Here is a 21,314-nt window from a genome sequence, read left to right on the forward strand (position 1 = left end):
GAGACAAACAGTAAAGGGAAAGTCGACCCATCCAGCTTGTGTGTTAGCTGTGGGGGGAAGTCACAGACAAGGAGACCATATTGAATGATGAGACTGGAGAAGATAGGTTAGAGAAGATGGAGATGAAATAAGTTGTTGTCTGAGGAAAGCACAGGTTCCAGTAAGGGGAAGATACAAGGATATGAAAAAACCACATATGTACAGTGTGGACGAGCCTTCCATTTTTATCTTCAGTCTTACCATGTGTCCACAGAAAAGTTGTTAAATACACCTAAGTTTTATTTTGACTGGGCTATTTAGAAGTAGAGGATATAAACCAAGAGTTTTTTAACCCTCGCCCAGACAGAGATTACCTGCTTCGGTGACAAGTATAGACAAATGCAATACTTCTAAAGACACTTTACAGATGTTGACAAAAGACCACATTTCAACAGGAGGAACCACATACACAGGTGGGATAACTCTTCCAAGAGAGAAACCCATGTTACTCAGGAAACAGCATGGACTCTGGGAGAGGCCCTCTGCTCTGGGCCTAGGATTTCTACCCCAAGGTGGTACTAGAACCTCTGTACTGTTTTAGTTTGGAGCAAAACAGGAAGTTACATTCATCTTGTCTTTTGCCCAGAGGGGACAATTTGAAATCCTTCCTTGCTTGCTCATGGAATTAGCCAACTCTCTGTTATGTTGTGAACCCAGGTTAAAGCAGGAGCCCCTTCAAGTCCATGCTTCCTCCAGCCTCTGTCACCATAGGAAGCCAGGTAGCGATTTGTACTGCTAAAATTTGTATTTAGAGCATTTCAAGTACCCAATTGTAACAGTTAATTTCAAATGAATGCGACCAACTACTTCAGACTACACTTGAAAATAATACTATTTCATCGTCACACTTCTGACCCTCCGTATATGTAAATTCTTAAATTTCATTCTAGATCTGTCTTTACAAAAATTAACGGTAAAGTGAATCTTTGTCAACACTTGCCCAAAACGAGTTGGCGAAAGAGTTTGCAGAGGGAAGCCCAGCTTGGTTTTATTTTAGAAACGATTTTAGAGAGAGAGGGAGAGGCGCAGATGAGCTCTGGCTTTCAGGGGGTGACTGCTGAGACCTGCCGTGGAAAGGGCTCGAGAACGCGGGACACGTCTCTCGAAAGTCTGCGCCTGATGTTCAGGGCCACTTGCCCATCTCGGACTTTATCAGCCGGTCGGGGACACTGCTTTTGGCTACCCTCCCCGCCCGGGGTGTAGCTGTAGTTGTGCTCCACGTCGGTTCGGGGGTGTGTGCGCCCAGGAGAGGGGCAGGAGGAGGTGGAGGAGCGTCTCCTCCAGGCTTTTTTGGGGCAGTTTCCCCAGAGACTGGTGCCCCCAACCTAAAAAGGTGACCCCCTCCTCGTTCGTCCGAAGTGGCGGGAAGCCGGGTCTTGAGCAGCGGCCCAAGGCGAGGGTGGCTGTAAAATCCGGCGGCGGAGCCGGGGCGGGCGCGGGGGCGCCGGGGAAGGGCCCCGGCCGGCTCTCAGGTAGGAACAGCCGGCGAGCGGGCCCGGGCCGGCGTGGGGTGGCCCGGGGCCGTGGCGGCGGCGGGCGGGCCGTTTCCGGGCCCCTCCCGCGCCTCGGGCCGCTGGGGCGATGGCGGCGACGGTTTCCCGGCTCCCCCGCCCCGGACGCCGATGGCGCTGCGTTCCGGCCCTCCCCCCTGCCTCTCCCCCGCGGTCGCCGGAGCCGGTGAGGCCGGGAGGGCGGGGAGCCGGGGAGGAAAGGCGAGAGGGCGGAGGTTGCGTGGTGCAGGCGGCGGCGGCGGGAGGAGGGCCGGCGGGCGGGCGGGCCGAGGAGGAGGAGGAGGAGGACGACGAGGAGGCGGGAGCCGTGGCGCACGCAGCTCCAGGCGGGGCGGCCCCGGCGGCGGAGGGACGCAGCCAGACCTTGGCGGGACGGGGATTTAACCGGGGCCAGGCCCAGCGACCAGGTGGAGACGCCGCCGGAGCCATTTAGGCCCCAGGGAAATGCGGGTGAGTGGCGGCGGCGCCGGGCGCGGGGAGGCGGCGGCGCAGGCCCGGCCCGGAGCCGCGGTGTCGCAGTGACTGGGGCCGCGGCGGCCGAGCGCAGGCGCCCGGCGAGGCCCGAGCCGCCCCGCCGCGGCCGGGCGGAATGGCGGCCGGGCCGGGGGACTCGTGGGCGGAGGACGCTGGCGGCGGGGGGAGCGAGCGCGGCCCGGCCCTGAGTCACCCCGGCCGGCTCGGGCCTGGCGGGCAGCGGCGCCGGACGCGGGCGCGGGGCGGCAGGCCCGGACTACGCACTGGGAAAAAGCCCGATTCATCGCGCCCGAGGCGGCGGCCTTGTGGCGCCGGCCTCTCTCCCGGCCGCGACCGGGCTCGGGCCGCGGAGCCGGGCGGCGAGGGTCCCGGGCGGCGCGGCCGTGCGCGCCTGGCCTCCCCTCGCGCGGCGACCCCCGCGGGCGCCCGGGCTCGGCCCCGCTCCCGCCCGCCGCGGCTCCCTCCCCCCAGCCACTCGAGCTCTCCGGTCACTGGCGGGCTGCGCGCAGGAGCAGCCCCGGAGCCGGGCTCCGCTTTCCGGTTCCCTGCCCGCGGCTCTCGGCTCCCCGCCTGCATTGTTGCGCCTGTGCAGGGCGCTATTATTGGGTAATAGTCGCCCTTTTGCTCCGCTCTTGGGGGAGCAGGCGGGGAGGCGCGCAGGCATGCGAGTGCGGCGACCCGAGCGGACCGAGCCCCGGCGCCCGCCGAGCGCCCGCCTGTCGGGTCGGGCCTGCGTCGCGGCCTCGGCGCGCCCCCGGGCCTGCGCCCGGCGGGAGCGCGCGCTGACCCCGCAGGTACCCGGGCGCGCGGGGCGGGGGCGCCGGGAGCCCTCCTTCTCCCACCTGTGTGTGGGGGGTGTAACGCAGGCCTCAGTGGTGGTGGAGAGAGAGATGCTTAGTAACATTCCCTGAGACTCATCCCCGAAGTTAAGGGTTTTCTCTCTTTAGCGAGCTCTCTGCCAAAATTAGGATTCTCTTTTCCGATTGGAGCACTGTTGTTGCTTTTAGTTCGGAGTTGGGGTTAGTGGTTAAGTGTGCAAATACGGGATTGCATTTAATTTACTCAAGTATTTATTTGCTCTGTGTAATTGCCCTTCCTCTTAGTGGCATTAAAACAAAGTTAGGAGTGGAGTAAATTGATGACGCTGTTTCTGAAATACACTTATCGGAGTGACAGAAGAACTCAATTCGTTTTACCGTAAGCCCTGAGCCTCTAGAACCTCAACATTTCTTACCACTCCGCAGAAGTGTGAATGCAGTTTTAAGTTGAACACTTCAAGTTGTGGCCGCTCCAGTCTCTACCTGATGCTCTGAAATCTTGCAGAGTTTATGGACTGTGTAGCAAAATAGGGAAAGTTGTTTAAAAAGCAAAACCAGTTATTTTGTTTAAAAAATATTCAGGTAGGAGATTTTCCTTGTTGAAGAAAGTTCTTGGCTATTAGAAAAATTTTTACTTGAAAGTTCTGCTTGTTGCTTTCTATGGTCAGTCGAAATGGTTAACATCGCATTTCAAGTTCCGAAGCATGCAAACACAAGACTGGCTTGCTTTAACTCTATTCTGCCCATTTTTGGAGGTAGAGAGAGCTCATTAAGTTTGAGAGGGGTGGCTGAATTACTCTCTAAAAATATTAAATTTTTTTTCTCCTTGGTGTCGTCTTTTAAAAACTATTTTGCTAAAAAGAAAAAAGCTTTAGATATACTAGGATTTTTTACCAACTTAAAATATCCTCCTTGTCTTAGAGCCACATGCTCGGGTCCTTCAGGCATGCCCCTGATTCCTAATGTCCACCCCCTCAGAGGACTGAGGGGCACACCAGTGCCTGAGCTGATTCAGCAGTTCCCTTAGATGTTAGCCCCTAACACTCCTTTGTCTCTTACTGAATGTTATCTTCTAGAATAATTAACTTAGTCTTGATTGTCAGTACAGCCTTATTTCCCCGTAATTTTTAGGCTGTGAATTCCTTTAAGGTAAGAGAGAGTCCTTGTTGATTTTTGCATCCCCAAAGTAGCATCGAACTTGGTCATGGGTACGTTGGTTGTTTTTTTGAATGAATAAATCTGGAATAAGTCTAACTTATGCCTGGTGTTTGACTACCTCTGATTTTGGCTACAGTAAACAGTCACTACTGCGCTTAGCTGATGAAGAACGCAGCCTTTGTTATGATGGTTATTCTAGCACCCCAGGATCTGTCACAGGGCCCCAACAGAAAAATGGCCAGGTTTTCTTTCACTATGGAAATCCAGGAAAGTGCAAAGAAAACGGTTGTGACACTTTAATTAGCTTTTTTCCCTCAAAGCTAGTTTGAAGGTGCAGATTTTTCAGATTTTTTTGTTTTTCTTGGAAACAAGCTTGAGGTCTTTCCCTCAGGGCACATACTGCAGCCTCCAGTGAAACCCTCGGTGGTAGAGCCTCTTCCCTGATGGAGAAATACGGCAAACCCACCGGTGGCACTAGAGTCTGATGTGACATCTCTTAGGGGAGCGATGGCTCTTGGGTCCTTGAGGGCCTTTTATCAGAAGTTCACTGCCAGTATACCCAGCAGACACAGTGTGCCTTTCTTTCAGCATGGAAAATTGAAATGAATATGCTTTAAGTGGAAGAATTATTTGCTATTCTTCAAATTAGAAATTAGGCCCGAAAAACTTGGGAATATGTTTGTGTTTTGTTCTCTGCTGTCTCAGCCCTCCGTAGGTTCCAGAGCCATGGCTGCCTTCAGCAGCTAGTCGATCTGGAATATAATGCCTGTTGGGGACCTTTGGCTTAATTTTGAACTTGTCTTTTCGATGTGATTGGAGAAGAGAGTACTGTTTTCAAGGTACCAATTCTAGGTTCACCTTGCCCTTTTTTTTTTTTTTTTAAAGATTGGCACCTGAGCTAACAACTGTTGCCAATCTCCTTTTTTTTTTTTCTCCCCAAATCCCCCCAGGATGTGGTTGTATATTCTAGTTGTAGGTCCCTCTAGTTGTGGCATGTGGGACGCCACCTCAGTGTGACCTGATGAGCGGTGCCATGTCCGCGCCCAGGATCTGAACCCGGCAGACCCTCGGCCACCGAAGCGGAGCGCGAGAACTTAACCACTCGGCCACGGGACCGGCCCCAGCCATGCTCTTTTTTTTGATATCTAGTAGTTTCTCAGTAAGGTGTGTTCTTTTGTTTGCTTTTCAAAACTGAGAAATGAACATTAAATGAAGAATAAACCAGATTTGAATAAAACCTTTAAGTTTCTTCTATTACTGAGGACTTTAAGCTCCCTGTTTATAATATGTACATTTACTAATGCACACTATAAACAAAATTATGATGTTAATGATATCAAAATTTTTTTATTCAAACATATTTTCTAGCTTCTAAAAAAAGTCGTGTGTGCATTATTTATTCACTTATTTTTGCTTAGTCGTAGAACATTTTGCTGGGGAGAGAAAACCTGGGGGTCTAGTTTGAGCTTAACTTTGCTGGGCCTGTATTTCTTCATTTGTAAAATGAGATGGTTTTTGTTTTGTTTTTTCTGAGGAAGATTAGCCCTGAGCTAACATCCGTGCCCATCTTCCTCTACTTTATATGTGGGACTCCTACCACAGCATGGTGTGCCAAGCGGTTCCATGTCTGCACCCAGGATCCAAACTGGCAAATCCTGGGCTGCCAAAGTGGAACGTGCGCACTTAACTGCTGCACCACTGGGCCGGCCCCGAGATGGTTTTTAATTGACACTGTTTGAGATTTCTTTAGGCCCTCAAAGTATGTGGATTCCTTGGGACTGTCATAGCTTTTAATACTAACAGCATTTGAAAAACCGTTCTCTAAAGGATACTTCTATTCGTGTTTGAACAGGAGAGTTGTGGAGCCTAAGTTTGATAGTCATCTGAATTTTTTCCCTTGGGAAACTTGGGTCAAGTAACGAGAATCACCTTGCTGGCTTCCAATCCACATTCCAGATCGCCTTAGCTCCAGTTCCCAGAATTCCCCCTGCCACCCTTTTGTCTGCTTTTGCTCATGCTTTCCCCTCTGCCTAGAGGACTGCGTCACCTTCTTGTCATCCGACAGACTCTTGCTTCTTTAAAACCCTCCACTCGGGCCCTCACCTCCCCCCATCCTGTCCCGTCCCAGGCCAGCCCTGCTTGGGATCCCGTGAGGCCCCGCCTGGGTCACTGTCCTAGAACTTCATCCTTTGACCGGACTTGGTGGTTTCTCCCGCTAGACAGACAGACTTTAGGCCCAGAAAATGTGATGTGCATGTGTCCCCTGGGCCTAGTACCCGACCCGGGTCAACATTCATTTAAGTCCTCTTTTGTTCATGAACATCCTCCTGCCTGAAATCTTGACCAAGCCCCATGAAGTCTCGGTACTATTGTTCGATCCGCCTTACAGCATATGGGTGAAGACACTGAGGCTTCGAGTGGTTAAGGCTGGGCCTGGTGGGTGTGCAGCCTAAAACAAGACAGGGACTCCAGAGCTCCATTTCAACCAGGTGCTCCCTAAGTGTTTGCTTTATATGAAGGTGGAAGAGGAGAAGAGATCGAAATGAAAATGCTTTAAGGATTGCTATCTGATCATCGATGATTATGACACAATTCATTATGCAGAACTCTGGTTGACTACTAGGAATGAGCTTGTTCTGGTCTTTTAGTAGCTGGTGGACATTGAAGGAGAGTAATTTAGCACTGATGGGGTAGAAGTGAACACAGTAGAACTTTGGGACTATTGTTAAATTGGCCGTGATGTTGTGACTCACGGGCCTTGCAAAAATTTATAAAACCATTTTAAGTCTGTTCATATCTCATAAGCTGCAATTTTTTAGAAGACCTGTGTCAGAAAGTACATTGGAAAACAGATTGTGTGAAATGTGTGCAGCCGTTTGAAATCTGTGTGCATAAAGTGTGTATGCACTGGTGAAAATGGTTGTAATTTTAGGCTGGTGAACTTGTGTCCTTTCTAAATATTTTTCAAAAAAGTTTTTTTTAAGAACCGAAAGATAATACAAATGATCTCAGGATGGAAACAGCCTCTCTGAGCGTAACACGGAAAGTAGGAACTGGAAAGGAAAAGGTTCGTTTGGTTACTTAGAGTAAAGGTCTCTATGTTAAGATGCCATAAACAGTTAAAAGACACATGGCAAACTGAGAAAACTATCATAACTTAAAAGCAGATTAACCTCCCTCACTATAAAAAGAGGGATTGTAAATAAACCAGTAAGATAAAGAGAACACCCCCCCCACGGAAAAAATGGGCAAACCGGTAATTTATAAAAAGAGCAGGAAACATGAAAATTTCAGCTTTACTAACAGTGCTCCTAGAAATGCAAATCAGCGAGATACTGTTTTTAAAAATTTTGGCGTAGATTAAAAAATAAACTACTTCTGGTTGAGGGTATGGAAAAATGAGCCCACTCATACTTTGCTAGAAGGAGTATAATTTAGTGTGATTTTTCTGAGAGAAATATGTGACAAAAGCTTAGAAAATATGTATGTGTTTTGAAATAGCTAATCCACTTCTAAGAATTTAGTCTGAGAAAATATAAAAAATGATTAAGTATTTTGTCATGAGTACACTATTATTTAATGCCTCTTTTCAGAGCATTTATTCAGTTTTTTGCTATTAAGGATGATTATTTCAGCATTTTTAGACCTTTGCATTTCTGTAATTCTGTATTTAATGATTCATTGAGTATTAAATGACAAAGACAAACTAAAAAACAATATGTAATATCTAAAATTTTGGTTTTGGTGTTTAGTATATACATTTTAAAAAAAGCCAAAATGTTAATAGTGATTATCTCTGAGCATTGGAATTACGGGTTATTTTTAATTTAGTCTTTCTAGTGTTTTCTTACCTCCGCTTTTCTGCAGTGCACATGTATTTGTAATACAGTGGATTAATTTGTAAAAACAAAACAGGACAGTGGGAGCAGTGGGACTCCTGCATGCTGCAGGCACTTGGGGGTTTGCTCCGCTCGCAGGACCCGGTCCAGGTGTGTTGACGGGGGTACCTCGCTGCCTTTCCATGGGCTGTTTCCTGAGGTCAGGGTTCACTCGCTCTAGTCTTCCATTCTTTCCCCTGTATCTTAATCCTTCAACCACTTCAGGTCCCCTTAAGTTTATGCCCCCCGTGAAACTATCTTAGTCTCATGAAACTCATTTGTGGTTTAGTATTTTATTAAATCCAACACTGGATTCTGTACTGGTGAGTTGTCTTCACAGTGGAGGTTTCCTTTTCTTAGCGATATTGTGAACTTCCTATATCCTTTTTTGCTTATTTCATAACTTCTAGTCATAGTAGATGCATTTTTCAATTGAATGTTTAAACCCATTGTCATGCTTAAGAATATAAATTTGCTAGAGGGGCTGGCCCCCTGGCCGAGTGGTTAAGTTCACGCGCTCCGCTGCAGGTGGCCCAGTGTTTTGTCAGTTCGAATCCTGGGTGCGGACATGGCACTGCTCATCAAACCACGCTGAGGCGGTGTCCCACATGCCACAACTAGAAGGACCCACAACTAAGAATACACAACTATGTACCGGGGGGCTTTGGGGAGAAAAAGGAAAAAAAATAAAATCTTTAAAAAAAAAAGAATATAAATTTGCTAGAAATTAGAAAAAAATTCTTTTGGCACACTTTATGCTATAGCTTGGAAAATTGAAAGGTTACAGTAACCTTTCAATTTAAGAAATGTATTATAAGTGACACAAATTAGGAATACTGTTGGAATTATGAGAAAATAGGTACAGAGAAATGTGTCACCAAATGCCAGGAAAGAAATGCCTTTACTATGTGGAAATTAATTATGTACTAACTAAAATAGTTAAGTATGCCTGATAAGCATCCGAAGAAAGTCAGGATGTGGGAGAAAGGGTGGAGAACTCAGAGCTCCCTTCCTGCAGGGTGGAAGGAGGCCTGCTCTGGTCAGACTCGAAGGGAAGGTTTGAAATCTGGGTGAGGACCACAGACTTTTCAGTCCCGAGTGGAATCTCAGGATCAGAGCTCTGGGCTCGGCTTGCCTCCCTGAGCCCCAAGTGTATCTTTGGGAACTAGGAGACCGTCAGTTTAGGGGAGGGTGGAGAAGAAAAAAGTCCAAGAGTGGTTTCTTCTGACTTCTCCCATGTTAAAGATTTAAAATTCATCAAAGATTAACTTGCAGGTTCCTCTTACATGTAATGATACCACTATTTGTTCAGCACTTAGTGTGCGCAGAGACTGGGCTGAACCCAGGTTGCTGACTTCCAGGCTGCTCCCGCTTAGCTTTCTGCTTCTTGCGAGTGCCTCACTTGGACAGAAGTCTTTCCTCTGCTTTCCTGGGTGAAGGTAGACCTGGACACACGGAGCAGACATGTTTTACTAGTCAGTCATCAGATAGAGACCCCCGAAGTCAGAGAGTCTTCTGTTTGATATGGTGATGAAAGTCTACCAGCAGAGACCCAAAAGACACAGAAGGGCAGGCTGAGGGGTGCTGAGGACACTTAGCCTGTGGGCGTTAGCTCTTCAGCGGTACCTTTGTAAATGTTCTGTGTGTGGATGACTTTGCCCTCTGCAGGGTTTTGTTGGTTGGTTTGCTTTTAATATCTGCTGTTGACTTGGTGCATTTCTGATGAAGCATATCACACTTGTAATCACTTTTGACATTATGAATCATTTGTTTGTTTTGGTCACAATTATTTTTATAATAAAGCAGCTCAGCTTTACCACTCCACATGTTACTGCATTTTCAGTATTTTTATTTATTTGTTTAGAGCACTATTTGCCTGTCTGTGTTCTGTGGCATGTAAGGTATGGGTGTGGGAGGGAAGATCTGTGAGTAAATAAATTTAGGAAATGCTAGGTTGTATATTGAGGGGAGTTTAATATGTTAATGTACGTTGTGTATCTTACAGGGGGTGTATATCTTAGAGGGTTTATATTTGTATGTATGTATATATATATATAGGGTGTACCCTTAACTTAATAATAGCCTTTGAGGGAAGAGGACCCTACTACCATATTAAAGAACGTGTTTTGTTTTGTAGAACACGTACTGATTTTAGAATTATAGCATGTGAAGAATTACGTGCCTTGCAGTCAAGACATGGTATGTAGTAAGTCGCTGTGTTGGTTTTGTTCTGTCTTTGCTGAGGCACTGACTGCGTTGTGAACACTGGTGTTCTTTGGGGCAGGGTGGGGAGTGCCGCAGAGACCAGGATCCTAATGAGTATGGAGTTATAGGTGTGGTTGTCTAGAAACGATTTTTGTTTCACTTTATTTCTTGTCTAAATCTAAATCTTAAATGTTACTAGAGGAAGTAGCTAAAAAAATTGTTTGGTAAGCACATGAATCATCATTAATCCATATTCACTACTGAGGAATAACAAAGTCAGAGTATGCATCATTCACATTTTCTTGGAGTCATATGTTAAGTGTACTTGTTAAACTTGGAAAATACTGGTTTATATCATTAACTTCAAAGATAATTCGAACTCTTCTCTTTCCTTCTTTAAGTCTAAACTGCCTGGGGGTTTTTTTGCTGAGGAAGATTCAGCCTGAGCTAACATCTGTGCCAATCCTCTTTTTGGTTGAGGAAGATTTGCCCTGAGCTGACATCTGTGCCAGTCTTCCTCTATTTTGTATGTGGGTCACTGCCACAGCATGGCCACCAATGAGTGGTGTAGGTCCACGCCCACGAACTGAAGCTGGGCCACCGAAGCGGACTGTGCCAAACTCAACCACTAGGCTATGGGGCCGGCCCATAAACTCCCTGGGTTTTAAAAGTATTTCAGTTGATTGAAAATCACACTTCTTCTCTTTAATTTTCTTTTACAGTCTTTCCTGCTCTATTAAATTGGTTCTCCTGCATTTCTAGCTCTGTGGGGCCTGCCCAGTGGCGCAGCGGTTAAATTCACAGGTTCTGCTGCAGCAGCCTGGGGTCTGCCAGTTCAGATGCTGGGTGCGGACCCAGCACTGCTCGTGAAGCCACACTGTGGCAGGCATCCCATATAACATAACAGAGGAAGATGGGCATGGATGTTAGCTCAGGGCCAGTCTTCCTCAGCAAAAAGAGGAGGATTGGTGGCAGATGTTAGCTCAGGGCTAAGCTTCCTCAAAAAAAAAAAAGAATGTATTCTACCTCTGTGGTTTCCAGAGTGTGACACTGTTCACATGAGATGTTAAGTTAAATTAGTTTGGGAAGCATAAGCAGGTCTGTTTTCTAGAGCATTTGGGCCCCTTCAGGAGGGGATGTAACATGCAGCGATCTCCAAACTCCTGGGCCAGGTTGCCCTTCTTTTTTCTTGAACGATCTCTCAGCATTGCATCCTGTGGGGAATAGTCTGCTCTTCTGGTTCTGTCTTCTCTTAATTGACGTTGAGGGGATATCTCTCTGACTTGATTCTCTGTTCTAGTTTGCTTTGCTGTGGGGTTTTTCACTTGTGTTTTGTCTGGAGCAGTTCTGCTGGTTTAGCTCGCTGACTTCAGCCGGCTCCCTTCAGTCCTTCTAACTGCCCTCAGGGCTTTTCCGTTAGGCTAACCTCCCCTTCCATCTCACTTTGCCCCAGACTGATCTCTTTTGCTCCCTAAACCATATTCACCTTGTCTCTTTCTAGCATTATATCTGAAACTTCAGTTTTCCCCTCTTGTCTGTATTCAGTGAGCTATCAAATCTTGTTAGTTCTTCCATCAAAATGCTGTGTTCATACTTGCCTTTTTGGTTCTGTCACCAGCTTCATGTTGCCCTCAATCCTCATGCCTGGTGACACAGGCATCGCTTGTGTTCAGGATTTGTCGTGGCTCCTTGACTACGCAGTCCGTCTGGAGTCACCGTGATTTGGTGGACCGGGCTCTGCTGTCGGTCCTCGCCCGTCCTTCACCACACAATCCCATCACCTCCTGTTGAGCATCAAAAAACATTGCAAGCTGGGCTGTGTGCGTGATGCCAGCAGGCTGCGCTTCTCACTTAAGGGGCCGAGCGTGGGCTGCGGTTATTTGTCCTGTCCTGGTTCTCCAAGCTGGAAGTGTGATTTCTAGCAATAACATTTAACGAGATTTCAATAAAGCAAACCAATTTAGGAAAGTTCTGTAAACATTGAGATTTTATCTATAATAAATTACAAATGTAGAAATTTTCTTGATACAGCTGATTTATAGAAAACATGTATGATTAAAGAATTCACAGATTATAACCAACAACAGTTTCCTTTTGAAAGTGTGGATGAGGTGTAAGATGTCTCTTTCTAGCAGTATTTATGATAGATAAATAGGGGAGGGTGTGTGTGTAACTAGGACAGGAGATTCTCTTAACAGTTGTAGTGAAAAGTGATTGTAAAACACATTCCCATGACTCCCTTGGCAGCAGTGAATTGACTGCAGTTTTACATTTAAAAGATTTCTTTCCACAGTGCAGAGGAGGGTTTGTTTCCCCGACAGTCTACTGTGGATGAGTGAGTATAAGCGCTTACTCTGTGTGATCTGAACAAAAGTTGTCCTAAAATGTGCTGCTTTCTCTAGTTCATTCATTTCTACTTTGCAAAAGTTGATTTATTTGCAAAGTTTTGATGTGTAAATATTATTTTAGAAAATTGAATCGTGTTTGTGAAGCCCAAGCCCTCTAAAATGTCCTTGTGAGTTCTTGATACAAACCTATGGGGAAGATTTGGATTTTGTGATTTGGATGTTCTTTTATTTATTTATTTATTTTTAGGAAGATTAGCCCTGAGCTAACTCCTCTTTTTGCTGAGGAAAACTGGCTCTAAGCTAACATCCATGCCCATCTTCCTCTATTTTATACATGGGACACCTGCCACAGCATGGCTTTCTACCAAGCGGTGCCATGTGCACACCCAGCATCCGAACTGGTGAACCCCGGGCCACTGCGAAGTGGAACATGCGCACTTAACCGCTGCGCCACTGGGCCGGCCCCTGGATGTTCTTTTAAAAAATATTAAGTATATTTTCAACTGGGAACATGTTTGATGGTTTTCAAAATAAGCTATTTGAACCATAATCTTGAAAACCTTGCTTGAGAAAAAACACAAGTTAATGAAGTAAATTACGTGAAATCAGAATGTTGACAGGCATTTCTGTGAAGCTTCCCCCACTAAACTTGAGTCTGACGGTAAAGACGGTGGTGCTTCCCCAGTCACAGCTGGTGTATTGACAGAGATAGTAGCAGTCTTAATATGTAGGGTGTTCTTTATTCTTATTTGTGTATGGGTTTTAGTTACTGTAGAGGTGCACTGAGCTGCTTCTGTCTTCTGCCCCTAAACCGTAACCTAAAAAACCACCAATTTTATAGTGACTATAGAAGCAACTTGTGCAGACAAAGGGAAATTCACTACAAATTTTTGCAACTAAGAAGAAAGAAACACCTGGACTAGGAGCAGTTCAATAATAATAATAAAAAAAAAACCCACGGAGGCCAGCCTGGTGGTATAGTGGTTGAGTTCATGTGCTCAGCTCCAGTAGCCCAGGGTTTGCCGGGTCCGATCCCAGGCGCAGACCCAGCACCACTCATCAAGCTGTGCTGTGGCAGTGTCCCATGTATAAAATAGAGGGAGATGGGCACGGAGGGTAGCTCAGGGCCAATCTTCCTCAGCAAAAAGAGGAGGATTGGCAGCAGATGTTAGCTCAGGGCTAATCTTCCTCAGAAAAGAAAACATACACATACACACACACACAAATGCTAGAAGCTTAAATCTGTTTCAGAATCATCTTCTTAGGGGAAGCTGATATTACAGGTTTTACCCAATTTTTTTCTTTGTTATAGAGATGGCCAGATTGTTTTGAGTCAGAGTGGGGAGCAAGATTTTTTTTAAAAGCCCCCTTGCTGCCTCCAGAAGAACACCTCTTATTGCTGGTTATCATCACATGGCATATTTCATGAGCTCAGAGACAAACTCAAATAATTGATTGAGAGACTGCATTTAATCTAATCATTTAGCCTTGATTGATACAAAGCCCAGATTTAAGTACAGTTTTGTGTATTATGTGTCTCCTCACATCCTTTCCCCACTATTTATAATGTCTGAAAATATTTCTGAATACTTGATGTTGTAGTAGCTAGTAAGGACATTTTCTTTCTTTCTTTCTTTCTTTTTTGTGGTGAGGAAGATTGGCCCTGAGCTAACATCTGTTGCCAATCTTCCTTTTTTTTTCCCCCTTCCCAAAGCCCCAGTACGTAGTTCTAGGTCCTTCTAGCTCTTCTGTGTGGGATGCCGTCTCAGCATAGCTTGATGAGCAGAGCTAGGTCTGTGCCCAGGATCCAAACTGGTGAATCCCAGGCCGCTGAAGTGGAGTGTACAAACTGAACCACTATGTCACTGGGCTGGCCCCAGGACATTTTCAACATGATGCTTTTTACCAAGGGCAGTACTGCACATGTGCACAAAAGGGGGAGTGCAGCTCTCTGACAGGTGGACCCACAGGAGCGGTACAGTAGGTGGTGTCAGGCTCATTGTGACCCTGAGGATTCAGGACCATTGTCTGTGCACTGACAACATTTCACCTGATAGAGAGCACTTCATGATTTCTCTAGGAACCTTTAGGGTGAATAAATTGGCAAATGTATTCAAAACAAAGCAAAAAGTAAAAGCTCCAAATCAGATAAAGAGAGTGGTAGGGGGAGAACTGTTTATCGTCTTTGAACCAGTTTGTAGAGAAATGGGAAGTGTCTTTGAAAGTTCACTTAGCTGGGGAAAGTTGCTGATCAGAATTTTTGAACTTAGGGTTAATTTATTTGTATTAGTGGAAAGAAAAGTCGTGAAAAGGCTTGAAAACCTGGATTGGGTAAACGACTTCTTGTTCACTTAGTAATGTGGTAGCTTTCAAAATCAGCTTATTGAGTGGATGTTTTTTCAAGGCTTAGCACTCACCAACTACAGGGCACACTGTCATCACACATGTAGGAAATTTTGGAAATTAGTTGAACAGAATTGTGGGTACTGAGTTGAAACATTTAAACGAAAGTTACAGCATTTGTGGTGGAATAAGGCATCCTTCGTGGAGCAGCCCTCGGGTGTGCTTCTCACCAGGAGATGGAGAGACTTGCCCCCTGTGTGTGACACGTGATTGCGCCTCCCCAAGCTGAAGGTCCATGTCTAGATTTCCACCCTCAGTGGCCTGAAGGTGTTTCCTGTACCACCAAGCATCCTGGTCATCTCAGGGGTGAAAAACGACTTGTTCTTTGTTTCTGCGTATCTGTGTTAGTCTGGGTCTTTAAGATGCCTTGTCACCGAGACAAGACAGATTTCTTGGAGCTGATGTGCAGTGAAATCTCTTGAGTAGGTTTTCCAAACGTAGTGGATTCAGTACAATAGTGGCTCACTCGTTACCTAGTAAGATAGTTAAGAAACGTTTTCTCAACGTTTACAACACTCTGTTAAAGCAAACATATTTTGTGGTAGAATGAAAGATTCGGATTAATTTTAAGAAAGAATGAGGTTTCAAAGAAAACTTGAACTTTTAGCAACTGCTTCTGCTTGGCTCCCCAGGTGCATCAGAATGCAAAGCTCTCCCTCCTGATGAGAGGTACACTTTGGTGGGAATTTTGGGGGAGTGCTGCACCCAGCGTCATCAGTTGTCAAGGGGCTGTGAAATTTTCAGGCAACATTAATTTACTTCATTTTGATTTAAAAAATAAGCATGGTAGCTTTGGCATTTCCCCCTGAGAAGTTTTTGGTGTTTTTTAATTTAAGTACCATGTTAGGAATTTCAAGGACATCTGATAACTTTTTTTTTTTTTAGATTTTATTTTTTTCCTTTTTCTCCCCAAAGCCCCCTGGTACATAGTTGTATATTCCTAGTTCTGGGTCCTTCTAGTTGTGGCATGTGGGACGCTGCCTCAGCGTGGCTTGATGAGCAGTGCCATGTCCGCGCCCAGGATTCGAACCAACGAAATACTGGGCCGCCTACAGCGGAGCGCACAAACTTAACCACTCGGCCACGGGGCCAGCCCCTGATAACTTTTGAAGAAGTGTTAATATGAATAGTAGCAAATGCTTACTGCGTGTCAGGTCCTCTTCTAAACATTTTATTTACATAACGCATCTGTTCCTCAGAGCAACCTTGTAAGACAGGTACAGTTCCTGTCCCCATTACAGACAATTATGGGCACGGAGGTTAGGGTATCTGGCCAAGCTCACACAGCTAGTGAGCGGTGGAGCCAGAAGTTTGAAGCCTCATGCACATCCACATACATTTGTGTATTAACTATGTGAAATCATGTCACTGTGTAATGTCGATCCGTGCTGCTTGAATTTTTTTCTGCAGGAAGAAATTCATTTTGTAGGATAACCCTGTACATGCACAGACATAAAATAACACTTACCTTATGTTTTGTGAGCTCTTTTTTCTTTATTTTACTTTTTTGAAAAGTTCCAGTTGCCGTTTACTAACTCGATTTCATGGCGCATACGTTAATGGATTGTAGTCCTCAATCTGAAAAACGTATATGGTGTAGATAGTCATGATCAAATGTAATACTGTTTTTTCTTGTTTTGAAGTAAATGAAAAGGCTTGGAAATAAAATACATGCAAGCACCAAGCTAGATCGTTGAAGATGTGCTCATAAAAGCATTGTGCCAAAACTGAGAACTGAAATTGAGGCCTTAACAGTTAAAACTAATTTATATGGACAAACCGGTCAGTCTGTGTAGCACCTGTTAAATATTAAGTGATTATGGTCATCTGCAAGTTTTCAAGTTTTCTAAAGCATTTATACCAGTAATGCTTTGACACCCTACTTGGAAGTCACATAGTAATTAAAGGAAGAAGAGTCTATATGCCAACTGAATTAAGATTCAGTCACGAATTGAACAATATTTAAGGCTTTGAGTGCTGGTGTGTGTGTTTTTAGACTTTAAAGGGACCTCTTCTATTAATTGTTCAAGTACCAAGTCTAAGAGAATAAAAATTGGTTCCTAATTCCTAAGATGTTCTTAGGAGAAAATTCCATACTTAATAAGATCTGAAATTTCTCATTGTTATGTGTGTGTGTTTGGGGGAATGACCTGGATGAGCATGTGCATCCATCTATATTTAATTAGAAGGACAAAGATTGATCTCAAGGAGAAAGCAGCTATATTCATTCTTTTAGTGCTGGGTTGAGGGCCTACTAATTTCAAAGCTCTGCTCGTTTTTAGAAAGCAGGAGAAGACAGACAACTGAACCATGAAGTTTTAAATACATTTGTTCTTCTCTTACTCCAGAATGATGAGTCCTGGCCTTAATTCTTTTAAATAAGAATTAAAGAATAAATTCTTTCTTAATTCTTTTCAAAGCCCTCAGTTTTACAGTTTTTATGGCTTCTTTGAGTAATTGTTTTTCTTAACTTGTACATAATGTAAATGTTGTGTTACCCCCCCTCCCCCCATTTTATTTGGTATTGTTCCTGGGCAGGTAGAAAATAAAACGACATGTTATTAACCACGTTCCAACGTGTTCGTTACTGTGTAATAGTTCTGTATGGTGATGGGCTGAATGGGTTTTTGTTTGGGGTGGTTTTTTTTTTAAGTGTCGTCAGAGATTCAGATGTGTCCCCAAAGTATTTGGAGTAGTAAATTCACCAATATTTCTGGAGTACCTGCAGTGTGCCAGCGCACTGTGTTTGGTGCCAAGGGTTCAGCTATGAATTGGGCCCCTGCCCTCCAGCCACAGAAGGGAGCCCACAAATCAGAAGTATTTCTTCTGTTAAATATGCAGGTCCTGGAGCCAGGTGTTCTGTTTACAAAGAAGAATCTTGAATTACTGATCTATTTTCCATTTTACAGTAACAGGTATGAATGTAAGATCCTCTCATTAAAACATCCATTATTCAAATATCAATAATTAGCAAAATAGCCTAATTTTGAATTAAGGAAAATAAGCAAATATAGTATTTGATATTTGATACTAGCTTTTTGTTTACTCTAGATTATAAAATACAAGCATATTTCATGAGCAAAATATAAAAATCAAAAGTGAGTTTCTACTTTTTTGGTTTTGTTTTTAAAGACAGTTTTTTTAGAGTTGTAGGTTCACAGCAAAACTAAGAGGAAGGTTCAGAGCTTTCCCATATACCCCCTGTCCCCACACATGCACAGCCTCCCCACCGTCAACATCCCCTGTCAGAGTGGCACGTTTGTTACAGTTGATGGACCTACGTTAACACATGGTAATTGCTCAAAGTCCCTAGTTTACATTAGGGTTCACTCTTGCTGGTGTACATTCTATGGGTTTGGACAAATGTGAAATAACATGTATTCATCATTATAGTATCATACAGAACAGTTTCACTCCCCTAAAAATCCTCTGTACTCTGCCTATTTATCACCCCCTTCAACTCCCTGGCAACCACTGATCTTTTTGCCTTCTCCATAGTTTTGCCTTTTTCAGAATGTCACATAGTTGGAATCATGCAGTATGTAGGCTTTTCACATTGGCGTCTTTCACTTCATAATATGCGTTTAAGGTTCCTCCATGTCTTTATTTTATTTTATTTTGTTATTTTGCTTTTTTGAGGAAGATTAGCCCTGAGCTCACATCCGCTGCCAATCCTCCTCGTTTTGCTGAGGAAGACTGGCCCTGAGCTAACATCCGTGCCCATCTTCCTCTACTTTATATGTGGGACACCTGCCACAGCTTGGCTTGACAAGCATTGCATAGGTCTGCACCCGGGATCTGAACCGGTGAACCCTAGGCTGCCAAAGTGGAACATGTGAACTTAACCATTGCGCTACCGGGCCGGCCCCCATGTCTTTATTTTTTAAATTTTTTTGGTGAGGAAGATTGGCCCTGAGCTAACATCTGTGCCAGTCTTCTTCTATTTTTTGTGTGGTGTGTAGATCTGCACCCTGCATCTGAACCCACAAACTCTGGGCTACCGAAGCGGAGTGTGTGAACTTAACCAGTGTGCCACCAGCCTGGCCCCCTTCCATGTCTTTTCATGGCTTGATAGTTCATTTATTTTAGTGCTGAGTAACATTCCATTGTCTGGATGTACCCACAATTTATTTATCCGTTCACTTGCTAAAGGATATCTTAGTTGCTTCTGAGACTTGACAATTATGAATAAAGGTGCTATAAACATCCATGTGCAGGTTTTTGTGTGGACATAAGTTTTCAACTCCTTTAGGTAAATGCCAAGCACTGTGATTGCTGGATCATATGGTAAGAATATGCTTAATTTTGTAAGAAACCACCAAACTGTCTTCCAAAGTGGCTGTATCATTTTCCACCCCCACCAGCAATGTATGAGAGTTCCTGTTGCTCCACATCCTCCCCAGCATCTGGTGGTGTCAGTGTCCTGGATTTTGGCTGTTCTAATAGGTGTATAGTGCTATCTCATTTTAATTTGCATTTCCCTGATGACTAAGGTTGTGGAGCATCTTTTCAAACGCCTATTTGCCGTCTGTAATCGTTGATGAGATCTTTGGCCCATTTTTTTAATCAAGTGGTTTTTTTATTGAGTTTTTAAAATTCTTTATATATTTTGGTTTGACACTCCTTTATCAGATGTGTCTTTTGCAAATATCTTCTCCTACTTTATGGCTTGTCTTGTTCTCTTGACCTTGTCTTCCACAGAGAAGTTTTTAATTTTAATGAAGTCCAACTTATCAATGATTTCTTTCATAGATTCTGCCTTTGGTGTTGTCTAAAAAGTCATTTCCTTACCCAAATCATCTAGGTTTTCTACTGTGTTGTCTTGTAGGAGTTTTATAGTTTTGCTCTACTTTTAGGTTTTTTTTTAAAGATTGGCACCTGAGCTAACGTCTGTTGCCAATCTTCTTTTTTTTTCCTTCTTCTTCTCCCCAGTGCCCCCCATTACATAGTTGTGTATTCTGGTTGTAGATCCTTCTGGTTGCGCTATGTGGGACACTGACTCAGCATGGCTTGATGAGGGGTGCCATGTCCACACCCAGGATCTGAACCCACAAATCCTGGGCCGCTGAAGCGGAGTACGTGAACTTAACCACTCAGCCATGGGGCCAGCCCCTCTACTTTTATTTTTAAGGAAAGTTTTGCAAATATTAATCACTAATGTTCAACGTACTAAAAAAGTCCTTGCATTTAATGGACTTTAATGATTTTTTTAATGAAAATCAGGTGAATTAGATGGGGTTTTAAGGATCAGCTTCTACTACTGTTATTTTTTAGAAGGAAGAAAGACGCCTCTCATTTGGGGAATTCCCACTATGTACCAGGTATAGACAAGGCATTTTGCATAGGATGGCTCATTTAAGTCTTTTTTTTTTTTTTTGAGGAGGAGGATTAGCCCCGAGTTAACGTCTGCTGCCAATCCTCCTCTTTTTGCTGAGGAAGACTGGCCCTGAGCTAACATCCGTGCCCATCTTCCTCTACTTTATATGTGGGACGCTTGCCACAGCATGGCTTGCCAAGCGGTGCCATGTCCGCACCTGGGATCCAAACCAGCGAACCTGGGCCGCCGAAGCAGAACGTGTGCACTTAACTGCTGAGCCACTGGGCTGGCCCCCTCATTTAAGTCTTTGCGATTCATAGAAGTTGGTATTTGGGTCTTTAAAATGAGGTAACAGAATTATAACTGGCACTGTAGAAGGAACCTCATCTCCTTCTAAGGATTCTGATTAGCAATGCTCGCTGATTTTAGATTCTCTGTGTCTCTTCTCTGTAGTGACTGCTATAGTATTTTCTCAGTTCCATCTGTGGGTGATCTGGGTTGGGGGTCATCTTGATGAGATTGCCAAAGGGACCCCTGTTAGAAGGCAGTGGGAAGCATGGACACAGGCAGAATATGGTTAATTTTATATCACATTTTGAATTCAGGGTTACAAGCACTCAACTGTGAGACATGCACAAAAGTTTTTTTATGGGAGTGTGGTTGTAAATTATTTGTCGTACATTATTTTTGAATAAGATATGTGGTTTGCTTTGGAAGTTGAAGCATGATAGTTGTCATGTTGTATTCAACTATAAGTTTATAATAGTGATGCTTGCATACTGGCTTTAGAATTTAAAAGGAAAATTCACATCTTGTTCACTTTCATTGTATAATGGCGAATGGAGGTAATAAGTCATCACTTTATCTGAACTAGTCCGGGAATCCTCCTGTGACACCAGAAACCAGGTGGGGCAGGTTCTGTTGGTTTCTACCAACGACGCAGAATCCAGCATCTTCTCCCATGGTTTTGAGAGGGCCATTTCCACGTGGCTGCAGCCTGGCTTCCACGCTGCTGGAGCCACATTCTTGAAGGCCACTGTCTCCTGGCACTTACTGTAAGCAGCAACCTTTTCTTCATAGACTTTTCCTTGATTTGTCTCAGACCTTCGCTGTCAAGGACTGTATGTTTCGTAGAGCTCTCATCTGGCGCCTGTGTTCTGGCC

At 44.5% G+C, this 21,314-nt stretch overlaps 1 protein-coding gene across 4 annotated transcripts in view; it reads left to right on the forward strand.

Annotated features, from left to right (window-relative positions):
• Positions 1–1,165: 1,165 nt before the first annotated feature.
• CUL1 (cullin 1) overlaps positions 1,166–21,314 on the forward strand; it is a 113,452-nt gene continuing 93,303 nt past the window's right edge. The window contains exon 1 of one of the 4 annotated variants that reach the window (XM_070618020.1): positions 1,166–1,511. The gene's annotated coding sequence lies outside the window, so the exon portion shown is untranslated. Of the gene's footprint in view, positions 1,512–1,535; positions 1,717–1,805; positions 2,001–2,647; positions 2,819–21,314 lie in introns of those variants that run through there. The other 3 variants (XM_070618019.1, XM_070618018.1, XM_070618017.1) reach the window with 3 other exon arrangements.

This window comes from Equus przewalskii, chromosome 4 (assembly GCF_037783145.1).
Source record: "Equus przewalskii isolate Varuska chromosome 4, EquPr2, whole genome shotgun sequence".
In the NCBI taxonomy this organism is placed as follows: Eukaryota; Metazoa; Chordata; class Mammalia; order Perissodactyla; family Equidae; genus Equus; species Equus przewalskii.